Here is a 12,650-nt window from a genome sequence, read left to right on the forward strand (position 1 = left end):
TTATTTGTTTTAAGATAGATAATATAATGCTTCTATGTACTGTTATCATGTTTCCATGGTAACAATAAGTTCTGCTTGCGTATACCTAGTGAAAGATAGCATGTTTCCATGGTAACAATAAGTTCTGCTTGCGTATACCTAGTGAAAGAATAGTATGTTTCCATGGTAACAATAAGTTCTGCTTGCGTATATCTAGTGAAAGAATAGTATGTTTCCATGGTAACAATAAGTTCTGCTTGCGTATATCTAGTGGAAGAACAGTATGTTTCCAATGGTAGCAAGCAGATCTACATTCTCTCATACTCAAATGATACTACAAAACATTTCAACCTTTTACGCTCGCCAAGGATGCAATTTTGAAAATATAATGAAAAAGAAGTACAATACCTGAAGTAAGCTTTACTGATATTATGTTTTTATCAACTTTCTGATTATCCGTTCTGAACTATAAGACTCAGATGTTCTTTCGCTCATAATATCTATAGATAAATCCGATTACAGACTTTTTTAAACACGTGATCTGGTGAGAACAAATATATGAAGCAAACTTTTTAATGATATCAGAGAGAGTAAAAGCTCTACGTTTCTCAGTATACCCTTACACAACGTAATTTAATGAAACCCCCCCCCCTTTCTTTTGTCATTTTTAGCCTTAAATTTACATCATACACACGTCAGATTCTTTTAGCAGACAAGGAGCGAAAATTGAAACTACCAGACGACACTTTTGTCTTGTCTGTTAGAAGAATATCTGAAATATTGAATTACACAAAGCCTTTCATAACACGTAGCTCAATGAACATGTTAATTTAAAAAAATGTTATTTAAATGTTAGGATTTCTTCTTGTAATTCAACAAAGGTCGCGAGATTGGTTACTCAGGTGATTATGAGAATGTAATGGAAACCGGTTTTTCGGTATACTAAAAAAACTTATTTCATTTTTTTTCAATTCAAAAGAATATTTGCATAGTAAGTCGATCTGAAACGAAATGTTTGAAAGCAATAATGTGCATTTTGCCACTGTACTGTGTTTCGTCTGTTAAGCAGATTCTATTATTGCCATGGAAACCTTAACGTCACAATCATCTCACTAATACGATATTATTTTATTATACAGGTAAGAATAACATGATACCTTAACACCGTTTTGAGTATTTATTTCCACAGGTGATATAATGTTTTTTAGGTAAACGTTGCGTGATACGAACTTGCCCGTTTTTCCGAATGGTAAATCAATTATCTCCCTCATGAATAATCTACGGGGTTTCTATCTGGTGATTTTCATTAGATTCATCAGCAATAGATCGATGCGAACTGTCTGGTGTCTCGCATATTAATGCGAATTTTATTCTACCTTATTAATTTCTTGCTACCCTTTTACTACAACTAGAAAAGTCGTTCTTTGCTGCATTCCCAAATATTTTTGAATATTCTGAACATTTAAAATACTTTTTTGAAATTCAACTTTCTCATATTAGACGAATATAAACCAACAAACAAGAAACGAATAGAATGGTAGATTCATGACACTAGAAATTAAGGCAACGAACAAAGAAAACCCTACAGAATTAGAAGAAAAAAAAAGAGCCTTCAGGTACAGAGGAAGAAAGGAAGTGATGCAAAACAGGGTCTGGAAATGAGACGTAGCCAAGATGCATGTATTATATAAGTTGCATCGATCATGTGCGCGTCTTAGGAAAGAAAGTCTGGAATTAAAAATCGAAAACACACACCAAGTTTTCCGATCAATAGAAAAAGAAGGACGACACCTAGAAAAAGGGGAATCTATTTAGCACGTGATGTACCTAATAATCGATGCAGTAGGTGTGGAGGATTAAAGTTTGGAAAAAATAGTCCGATTTTTTTTTTTTTAATTTTAAGAAAGTTAGGATAGATAAAGAAGAAAGCGAATACATTTCTGTTGTTTTTATGAAGACAGGATATCTAGTCTTAATAAAACATCTGTGGATATCTGAATGCATAAGATTATCTACCCTTATATTGGATGCACAAGATCAAGATTGATCTGCATATAGACTGAATGCAATGAGATTGTCTGCGCTTATATTGAATGAACAAATCGTCTGCTTGTATATAGAATGCACAAAAATCATCTGCGCTAATACCGAATGAAATGAGCAACAAAAATCGTCTGCTTGTAAATAGAATGTACAAAAATCGTCTGCGCTAATACCGAATGAAATTAACAAGAAAAATCATCTGCGCTAATACTGAATAATGAAATTAACAAGAAAAATCGTCTGCGCTAATACCGAATGAACAACAAAAATCGTCTGCTTGTGTGTGGAAAGCACAAAATTGTCTGCGCTAATACCGAATGAAATTAACAAGAAAAATCGTCTGCGCTAATACCGAATGCAATCAACAACAAAAAGAGTCTGCTTGTAAATAGAATGTACAAAAATCGTCTGCGCTAATACGGAATGAACAACAAAAATCGTCTGCTTGTAAATAGAATGTACAAAAATCGTCTGCGCTAATACGGAATGAACAACAAAAATCGTCTGCTTGTGTGTGGAAAGCACCAAATCGTCTGCGATCATAATGAGCAGGCAAGTCCGTTTGTTCTTATACCGAATACGATATCTTTTGAAGCCACTCCGAATTTACAAGATAATATGCTGACAGTCAAAATCTACAAGCAGAAGTCTCTTGGAAAAAAAAATCTGCATCTTTTTTGAAGAGACATCTTGCAGTAATTTTTAATTATTTATATTAATGAAAAATAATTAATAAACATTAAACCGAGAATAATCTCTCTTTATTGGTTATTCGATACTACCGGATGTCCCCATGCTTCCGGTGAGACAGCATACACATACGTGCATTTTAATCATAGCCTTAATTACTCGTATTAGTCTTAATTATCGCATCCTCATCGTTATTTTAATTTGCTAATTACCTTTCCCTTCATTATTAGCCGTTTAGTTTTGCATTAATTATTACGAGAACACCCAAAGTTTTGTATCTTTCTTTTACCTGTTCTAACCTGACATTCTTTCGTCACACGCCATGACCTTCATCGCGTCTGTGAAGATTTTTTCCTCCCCTTTTCCCATCTTTTTTTTTTTCTCCTTTTTCTTTACAGGAGTATCTCTGCAGTTCGCTTTTGCCCAGATTTCTTAAGAATATTATCGTTTGCACGCACAACTTTGCAGCACGCATGAGATCGTACCAGCGATGAATGCCATGCATCACGTGCTACTAAACAGTCTGCCAGGCAGCTACTGTGTGTGTGGTGTCGACTAGACTTCGATAAGGTGGACCTTTTCTTGGTCTTTTACAAGTTTCACTGTAAGGAGTAAAAATCGTTAAAGAAAGAGCATACGCTAAAATAAGGCCATTATCTTCAACATATACTGCAAATGGTATTCGTGGAATGCAGACCGTAGTGCCACCTGGCGGATTGACGTTGAGAGCCCAGACTAGGTGGTTTTAATATAAGTGAATATTCTGTTTTGATGATTTTTAACTTAAAAATCATCAAAAACAGAATGCAGATATAGTTTTAATTGCGAAAGAGCATGTTTTTTCTTTTTAATTACGAGATTTTAATTACTTGCGATTATAAATCTACATATTTTATTAATTCGTAATACAATTCATATAATGGCCACTAGGGGGCCGTGTTCAAATTTTGGCTCAGTGTGTTTCTTTATATGAATAAGGCATTAAAAAAAAAGAAATAAATAAATGAAATCCATATTAATTTAGTAACTACTCTCACAAATTCAGCGATGATTTTGATGATTTTTAACTTAAAAATCATCAAAAACAGAATGCAGATATAGTTTTAATTGCGAAAGAGCATGTTTTTTCTTTTTAATTACGAGATTTTAATTACTTGCGTATGTCTCGCCTATTTTTTAGGTTAAAAAATCATTTCCCCCCTTTCCTAAACGGTACAAGCTGCGAGACATCAGATTCGAGTGGTGTTTATTAAAAAAAAAGAAATAAATAAATGAAATCCATATTAATTTAGTAACTACTCTCACAAATTCAGCGATATTACGTGAAAAACGACGCTAATTATTATCATTGTTATACATTTCTTGAAGATATTTTTAAATCGTCAATGTAAATGCATAAAACTAGTATTAAATGGGTTAAAAAATAATTTTTATTTGTAAAAGTAATCATTTTAATATTTTAAACCAACGTAAACAGAAGGGAATGTGCTGGGGGGTCACGTCATGTACATTGGCATATAAAATAAGTCCCCCCGACCTAAATGTTTATAATATTAAATCACAACTCAGACGATATTCCTGTGATTGGAGAATAGCGAAGGACACAAAACGAAGACCACCTGTAACTAAGTTGCACAGTCGCATATAGGCAATAAAACTGGATTGTGCTACTCATTGATTACAGTATTTCATGATTGCGATTGAGAGGCCCTGGAACAAAGGTGGAAAATATTCAGAAATAATTCAAACAGGAAGAGGAAGTCACATAATTCCCACTAAAGACATTAAGTACCTTGCTTAATAGCCTTGTACTCCACAGGTAACAGGAAATCTACATATTTTATTAATTCGTAATACAATTCATATAATGCCCACTAGGGGGCCGTGTTCAAATTTTGACTCAGTGTGTTTCTTTATATGAATAAGGCATCATTAAGTTATGATGAATCCGATAGTTAGCGCCATACAGTCGTATACGGTAATAGTTTTTGTATTTTTTTTATTTAAACTACGTGAACGACACATTGCATTGTTTCCGCCCTCGATACACGAAAGGTCAGTGACCAACAAAACAGATGCAGTTCCATACATCGAAACTACCGAAGAAGAAGAAATAATAAAAGAAAAGATGAGGAAAAAATTGGGAGGTTCGTCTGAGCGTGAAATTTCTCTCGCGCGCGTCGTACAGAGATGTACGCCAAAGGACACATTTGCAGACAACATCACCCGCAATTATTATACGCCCTAAGCGATGATGAAGCAGACCATGTACACCACGAAACGCTAACAATTACGTTTGAAGATGGAGACAGTCGAGTAGCAATTTCACAAAAAAATTAAAAAAAAAAAAAAGAGGTTTTGTTTGTTGCTGTTTTTAGGTAGAGTTCGTTAAAATAACGTCTATCCAATACCGAACATTTGACACAACTGCAACAACCCCACATAAAAAAAAAAAAAAAAAAACTAACATAAAAAGTCATTGTAAACATAATCATCAACTCAGTAACTACACTGCGTGAAAAAAAGTAGACACCGGAAGAACATTCCATAATTGGATGTCGGTATAGGGGGGAGGGGGATGATGCTAAACTTAACATCTGTTTTGTGATCGTATAAACCCATCAGCTACAGCTCGGAGAGCACGCTTCATCCATGAAACATCAGTGGGAAACAGAACTTGCGCGCGCGGTATTAGACTTTAGGGGGGGGGGAGACATGACCAGTGATTTAAGAGAACTAAGATAACAGCTTCCACAAAAATAATCCAGTTCTCATAAATGGGTATGTACATTGCAGAGTCAAGTTCTCCCCCCCCCACACACCATACACAAACACACACACACAGGAGTCTCTTTAGATAAAGAGGTACACGCCACTTTGACACTAACCAGCAAAGGCCATCTGCAAAATTTCAGTATACAAGACTCTTGCAGAGAACCATAACCATATAAAATTAACCGCGAGAAAATTGTAGTTGTAAAATATATTTATGGTATTAATGCGTTTGGCGCGCCACCACTTTCCGGTCTTACAAAACCTTGTTTTTCGGCCATATTTAACCAAGCACACAGCGTACGTGTTGGAAGCCGCACAAAGAGATTACATCCAACTTAGACAACTATTTTGAACGGAAAAAGGATGAGCAATTTTCCGTCTTCGTTTACGTAAGTCTGTTTAGCTCTTTTTATTAGGAGAATGCATTCAGCTGTGCAAGATAGGGGGGGATTTAATAACATCCATGCTGATTTTTCCAACTGCTTATGCATGGGAAAAATAATCACTTCATAATTATTGAAACAATTTCAAAGTTAGTATTGCTAACTTATCGATTTAAACAGGAAGAAATATTGCAACTAGAAGCAATATACATGTATTATATATATTTCTTTTTTTAAAAAAATGGGAAAAAAATCTCTTAGTACAATCATCTTATAATCTACCTTTTTCTATTTCTCTCAACTGTTACAGTTTAAGGCTTTATTCAGTGACGTTATCCTCTGTGGCTTGAGTTGTTGCTCCCCCATGGAAATCGGAAGGGAAACCTTCCCCCTTGTATCATAAAGGCTAATTTATTATCAATTTAAAATCTTCGTGGCATTCTAGACTGGATTCGACCCACGTTTTTTTTTGCAAGCGAAGGTCATGAGCTGTTCTTCCAATTGAGCTAAGACGAACGACTCAAATAAGGAACCACCAATCCTGTTATTGCAAATAATAGGTATGTTATTGCACAGAGAGAAATGTGGTTGACCAGAACTCAGCAGACGTTTCAGTAGGAAGTGAAATCAGTATTCTATTGGATAGACTTGACATCGCTATTATACAATAATTGAAAAAAAAAATAGAACCTCCATATTTCGATATGGCAAAAGGCTTTTTAACTTCTTTAGCTTCCATTTTTTTTTTTGGACCGAAAGGCTATTCAACTTTAAGTAACTAATCTCTGAAAAAGAAATTTTTCGGTTGACGACAGGCACGCTAAACCATCAGCTGGAGTCCTGCAAGAAACAAACACTGAGATGGATATCGGTCACGCCGTGGCGCTGCGATAGCTGACATGTTTCTTGCAAGAACTGATATCTCATCTTCATCGTTATCACAGCATCCATCATCGTTGATTTTTTTTTTTTCATCTCTCCACCTCGTGAGCGATGAACACGTTTTTACGACCGTAGCATGCACCACCATCTTTCACGACTTAAGAAACTTGCGATCACCCCAGCAATGGATCTTTAAAAAAAAAAAAAAAAGAACACAATTTTAAACCTTCCTTATTATTTTTACATTAGGTTTATGTGAAGTACAAGTTTTTACTTCGAATTTTTTTTTGTGACAGTGTCGACATCTGGGAGACAAGTTATGCATCAAATGGTAAGTATGTGTTCACACCTTGGTAATCACAGCATGTGTCATCCGACAAAAGAGAAACAGCTATTGCTTGAAAAGAGAGAAAAATGGTAAAAGAAAGAGGTAAAGAGAAAATTGTAAGGAGAAAAAACGAGTTGAGAGAAAGATAAAAAAAAATGCCTATCTTTCTTTCATGTACGGAGAATTTTGTTCGAGAATAGTTCGAAGTATTAATGGGGTACCTGACGTTCCTGTTGGTGTGTGTGTCCAATTAACCCTTTAGGGTTGAATTAACTTTTGGCTGACCTTAATGCGTACAGTCAACATAGCTGTTAACAACGCATTCGCGTCTACAAAAAAAAAAAAAAAAACAAAAAAAAAAAAAAAAAAAAAAAGGGAGGACGAAAGTAGCAAGGCGTCGTTCTCAACACTATTGAAATACCTGAGTCGTTTTATTGGCTACCTCCAACGGCCAGACTGGAGGTGACTCCCGCGGTTTTATTAATCCAGTCACAATAGGCACCTTATCGAGTGAGTGTTCGCAGGGGTAACCGTTTTGACAGAGACGATACCTGGCGATCACCGATTAAAAACACGAGTGCTCTGTCGATAAATCATTTGTCACATTTTAAAGGGGAAAAGGACGCCGCGTGTGCGAGGAAAAAAAAAGTCCCTCACAACCCCCTCCCACCCTTTATTTTAAAACTGCTTCCCGCCTTCATGTTCGGCCGCTTTGGTTTGAGGGTGCGAGTGATAGCGAGCTAGATACTTGGGTAAAGGGGGGGGAGGGGATAAGAAGCAGGACAAGGGGGGGTTACTCCCTTCTTAGCACGGGGATTGTTATCGCCTTAGCCAGGTGCTTTTCACACCACTGTTAAATAGCGACAGCATATCTATCTGTCTGTCTGTCTGTTTGGGCGTTTTCCCTTACTGCAACTGGGATAAACATCTCAAGAGGTGGGAAGATTTATCCCTGGCGGATGCTCAGTTCTGTGCCCACTACGGACTACTAAACGATCAGATAGATTCTTGCGCGACCTCCGTCGCTAAATGAAGGGCGACTTGTTTAAGTAACTGGTTTTGTTTCATTGCAGCTGTTTTTCAGTGTCACCACTTCAGCCTTGAGGGCTTTCGATGGGGGAGGAACCTTTTTTAAGTGTTTTTAGCACTTGCGTTTGTTTAACTGCTTTGAGGGAGAAAACAAAGCGGGAACTACATATTTAGTGTTAACTAAAAGTTTAGTTTAACACGCTATCCAGGTAAAAGGTAAAACTTCCTTGCCTCTAGACTTAACTCTAGTTTCAGCTGGCTTGGTATTGCACTATGACATATCGTCATCTACGTGTTTCGACAGACATTGGTATTTCATCAGGGGTGAGTAGGACTCTTTACCAACTGTAAATGTAATTACTGTAACTAAAAATGATCAATCGACTTGATATAAGTCGTAATTTATATCAACCAACTCATGGAAGTTTATTTATTTGGCGTATGATGATACAACGGCCGTGAGGCCCTTTTTACAGGGGACCATCTCAATCCCCTCCTAATATTATCCAAGCTCGGGACCGGCATAGTTGACGAATCAGGCCTATGGCTGAGTTTTAGGTATTCCTGACTGTGATATGTGTGTGTTCACGGGGCCGGTTTGCCTATTATGGGAGCGAAAAACCCGAATTTCCCAGTGGGAAAAAACCTCCTATGAGACTGGCTAACTCACCTTTAATCGAAAGAGACCAGATAAAGGTTCCTCATGTCATTGACGGGAATCGAACCCAGGTCTTTACGATCAAAGGGTTTCGTCTGTACTGAATGAGCTACGGAGGCTCACTCATAGGCGTAAGCCCATATTATTCGAAAAACGTCAGCCTGTCTTGTCTTGCATTCGTACTGAGGGTGGGTTAAGGATAAGACAACTAGAAATCCTGTTCTAACAAACGTGAAACTCAATTCGAGCCAATTCAGCCTGTCCAATTCAGCGAGCCAATCCAACTAAGCACGATGAAAATTTTAAATCGGAGATTAAAAAAAGCATTTACCCTCTAAAGACATTAACCATCATCAATAAAGAATAAATAAATTATTTACACCTTTCGATTCCCCCAAATTCCCCGAAAATTCCCGTAACATTTTTGGGAATCGATTGGTGGGTGACAGGCCTCCATCTTTGCTAGTAGATCAGTACGATTTCTAGACAGCGTGGAAAGATGAGACGCACGAAAATAAGGCAAACAACTGTGGCCATTTCATGTTCATAATCGTAACAAGTAGATTGGTGTTAATAAAAGGGGGTTCTATAGTCTAGTTTTCTGAATGACGGGGCTGAAAAACAGAGGTTTCCTTGGGGAGGAAAAAATCACTATTCCCTGTTGAAAAGATAGTCTAACTTGGGAATTAGCTTAAAAAAAGGCTGAATAAAACCTATTGGGTGACTAGAATAGAACTTATAGGATGTTTCTTCCACCGACCGGGACTTCAAAGCTACCCAGACATCAGAATATAAGCGGAAATAAATAGCAACAACAAAAACATTTAGAAGGAGTACACCGATATATGAATGAATAAACTAATCAATTTTTTCCTTCCTTCTTTCAAAAGTATTTCTACTTTTGTTAGCTACACTCTTGGTTTTCCAATATTGATACGTAGTTTTGATATTAGCATATCGTCCACATTTTATAGTCCAGTCACAAGCTTTCGCTTCTACAGTACTCTTTATATTTTATTTTCAATACTTTATATAAAAATTGCCAAATATACCTCAGATATCAAAAACAATGACTCGAAGAGATAAAGTTTATATTGCGAATACGTATCCCAATCGAAAACACAGAACTATCCACATCCTATTATTACAAACAATATTAAAGATTCACGTGTTAAACAATGTCCAAAAGAGTCATTTTGTAACTTTGGACTTCTAAGTGCTTTATTTTAATATTTCAATCCTTACGTGGACATTTTATTCTTGTATGTCACACTATTAGTCTGTAACATCGCCATGAAAGGAGATATAATCTCCAATGATGCAAATACAGACAGTAAATTGTGAGTAATTATTTGGTAAACCAAACTTAACCATTCAAATATATTCAGATAGCAAAAGTCAACACCACCACTGATAAATCCCGCTATTTATGGCCACAATATCTGTAGCAATATCAGTGAATCTAGAAAGTATGCAGACTTAGTGACTCCTTGATATTCTGGTGCGAGTGGCACGTGCCAACGATGGATAGTCAGAGAGAGGAAAGATAATCAGAGTTATTTTGATTTACATGGCCACATTTTAGCGAGTCCATTTGCTTGATTACTGAGAATACATTAGGCATAAATTTGAAAATTAACTTTTGCAAAATTCCGTACTTGTAAAAGGACGCACTTCTCCAAGTATTTTGTGCATCGAGTGGAAACTGTGGTTGTACAATGCGTCAACCAGAACCCATCTGATGGCTCCCCAGTGTTTTCTTTTACACTAAATCGTTCTCATTTCAACGGTTACTAAGGCAACCATCTAAACAATACAAACCATAATTGTACCGAGACAAATGAATCCAACGTTTGTAATTATTCATATGAAGTACGTTTAAAACGCATCTTTCTCCCCATACTAATGCATGGATTTGATAAACACGTGCTCATGAAGAGCACACCAAGAGATTTTTATCTCCTGTCAACAAGAGTGTCGAGAATCATTTGACGTTTATGCTAATACTGTATTTTGGTGTTAAGCACCAAATGCCTTTTTTTGTTTAAATATTTTCTTTTTTAAATTTTTCCGGCACACATTTGGAAGTGAGCATCCATTATTGGTGAAACTTTAATAGTTTGAGTACTTGCATTGTATGGGTAGTTGCATGTATTACTAAAGATCTAGGGGGGGGGGATAGATTGGAGCATGCACACTGGATTACAGATAATGGTGTTCGATTTATTCCTCCATGCATTCGTATGCAGGTACTGCTTAAAATGCTCAAAATACAGTCTATAAGGTATGCGAATTAAAAAAGTTATTATGATATCACATTTGATATCATAATGGTATCGCAATTCAGTCTCTTAAATATTTGACTTCGTTTAGGAAGAACAAAGCTAATGTGTTAGAGCCCTAACATTGTATTTTAAATTTCAGATGTAGGATTCATATCCTGTATCCCCCCCCCCTTGAGGGTATATATCAAAAATTTGATGATGATGTAGGACATAAATGAAATGCGGTGCTATAGGGAGAGCTCTGAAAATCTCATGGACATAACACGTGACAAATACAGATGTTCTACAGAGAATGAGAACACAGAGATATTTATTACAGGAAATGATCCAGAGAAAGATGAGATTGGCAGGACATGTACTGAGAGGTTCAGCAGAACAGGAGACACTAACAGTTTTGGAAGGAAAAATATGGGAGAAGGATCAAAAGTCAAAAAACGAAGGACATGGCTTGAAGATATAAGATCATGGACAGGATCACATGGCTATGCAGAAACGAAAAGGAAAGCCAACAGAGAGAGCTAGAAGGACATGGTGTTGCACCCTCTCACTGAGGAAGCTACATGAAGAAGGAAAAGACGTAGGACATATTGAAAGAATAGTGGCTAACCATTAGCGATGAGCTCCAGACTTAGTTATGAGCAGTCACGTGTCATGATGTGCAAATATGGACATTTTCAGTTGCGAATTAAGAGTTTACTGTAAGCAACCCAGTTATAGATGAGTGCATTAAGAGAAAAGATCGAATGCCACCCCCGAGACACCTGCTAACATAGAGAAGATCTCATCTTCTGGCAAACTTGAACTTTTGACCTTTCAATTCATTCTGTCCGTTATTCATCATCGCTCATTCTTTTCATATCCAATACGGCATTCCAATCGTTTAAATCACTTTTTTTTTTTTTTTCATGTCAATTTTTTTCCTTCTGTGCCCGGGCTTTTCATTTCTTTAGTTTACTTTCCGATGCGTGCCTTTTATCATTCTTAGTCTTATTTCGCACCTGTGCTATCTTCGTAGTTGAAATATTCCGCATTCCTTAGGACATTTTTTTTTCTTCTTTCGTGTCCTTTTTTCTCATTCGTTCTGTTCATCTTTTTCCACGTGCCATTTCCTCACTTGATCGTTCTCGGTACAGACACACACAGAGAGAGAGAGAGAGAGAGAGAGAGAGAGAGAGATGTTTATTTATAATGTGTGTATGATGTACAGACAAGACACACGCTATTTACCGATGCATAGGATGGATGATTGCAACTTGTGAAGATGCCTTGCGTTCAATTACGTCTTTCATTCCTGGGTTTCGCCACGCTTTTGGTCTCCGTACGTCAATATCTGCAGATAATCACCCTTCTCGTCAACTAGACCGCGCTTATCCTGAATCCCATTCGCCTTTATCACCCAACCTCAATTATCCGTCAAAGAGAGAGAGAGAAAGCCAAAGAAAGAGAGAGAGAGAGAGAGGGTGTGTGTGTGTGCGCGCGCAAGCAATCTTGATTTCCTTTCCTCAACACACAAGTGAGATGTTTCTGTAAGCCAGCTCACAAGTGGAAGTCGCGATCTCTCCTAACACCCCAAGAGGATTACCAGAGATTACACAAGG

The sequence above is a fragment of the Typopeltis vanoorti genome, chromosome 22 (assembly GCF_054136105.1).
Source record: "Typopeltis vanoorti isolate ZY-2024b chromosome 22, IOZ_Tvanoo_1.0, whole genome shotgun sequence".
NCBI classification, from domain to species: domain Eukaryota; kingdom Metazoa; phylum Arthropoda; class Arachnida; order Uropygi; family Thelyphonidae; genus Typopeltis; species Typopeltis vanoorti.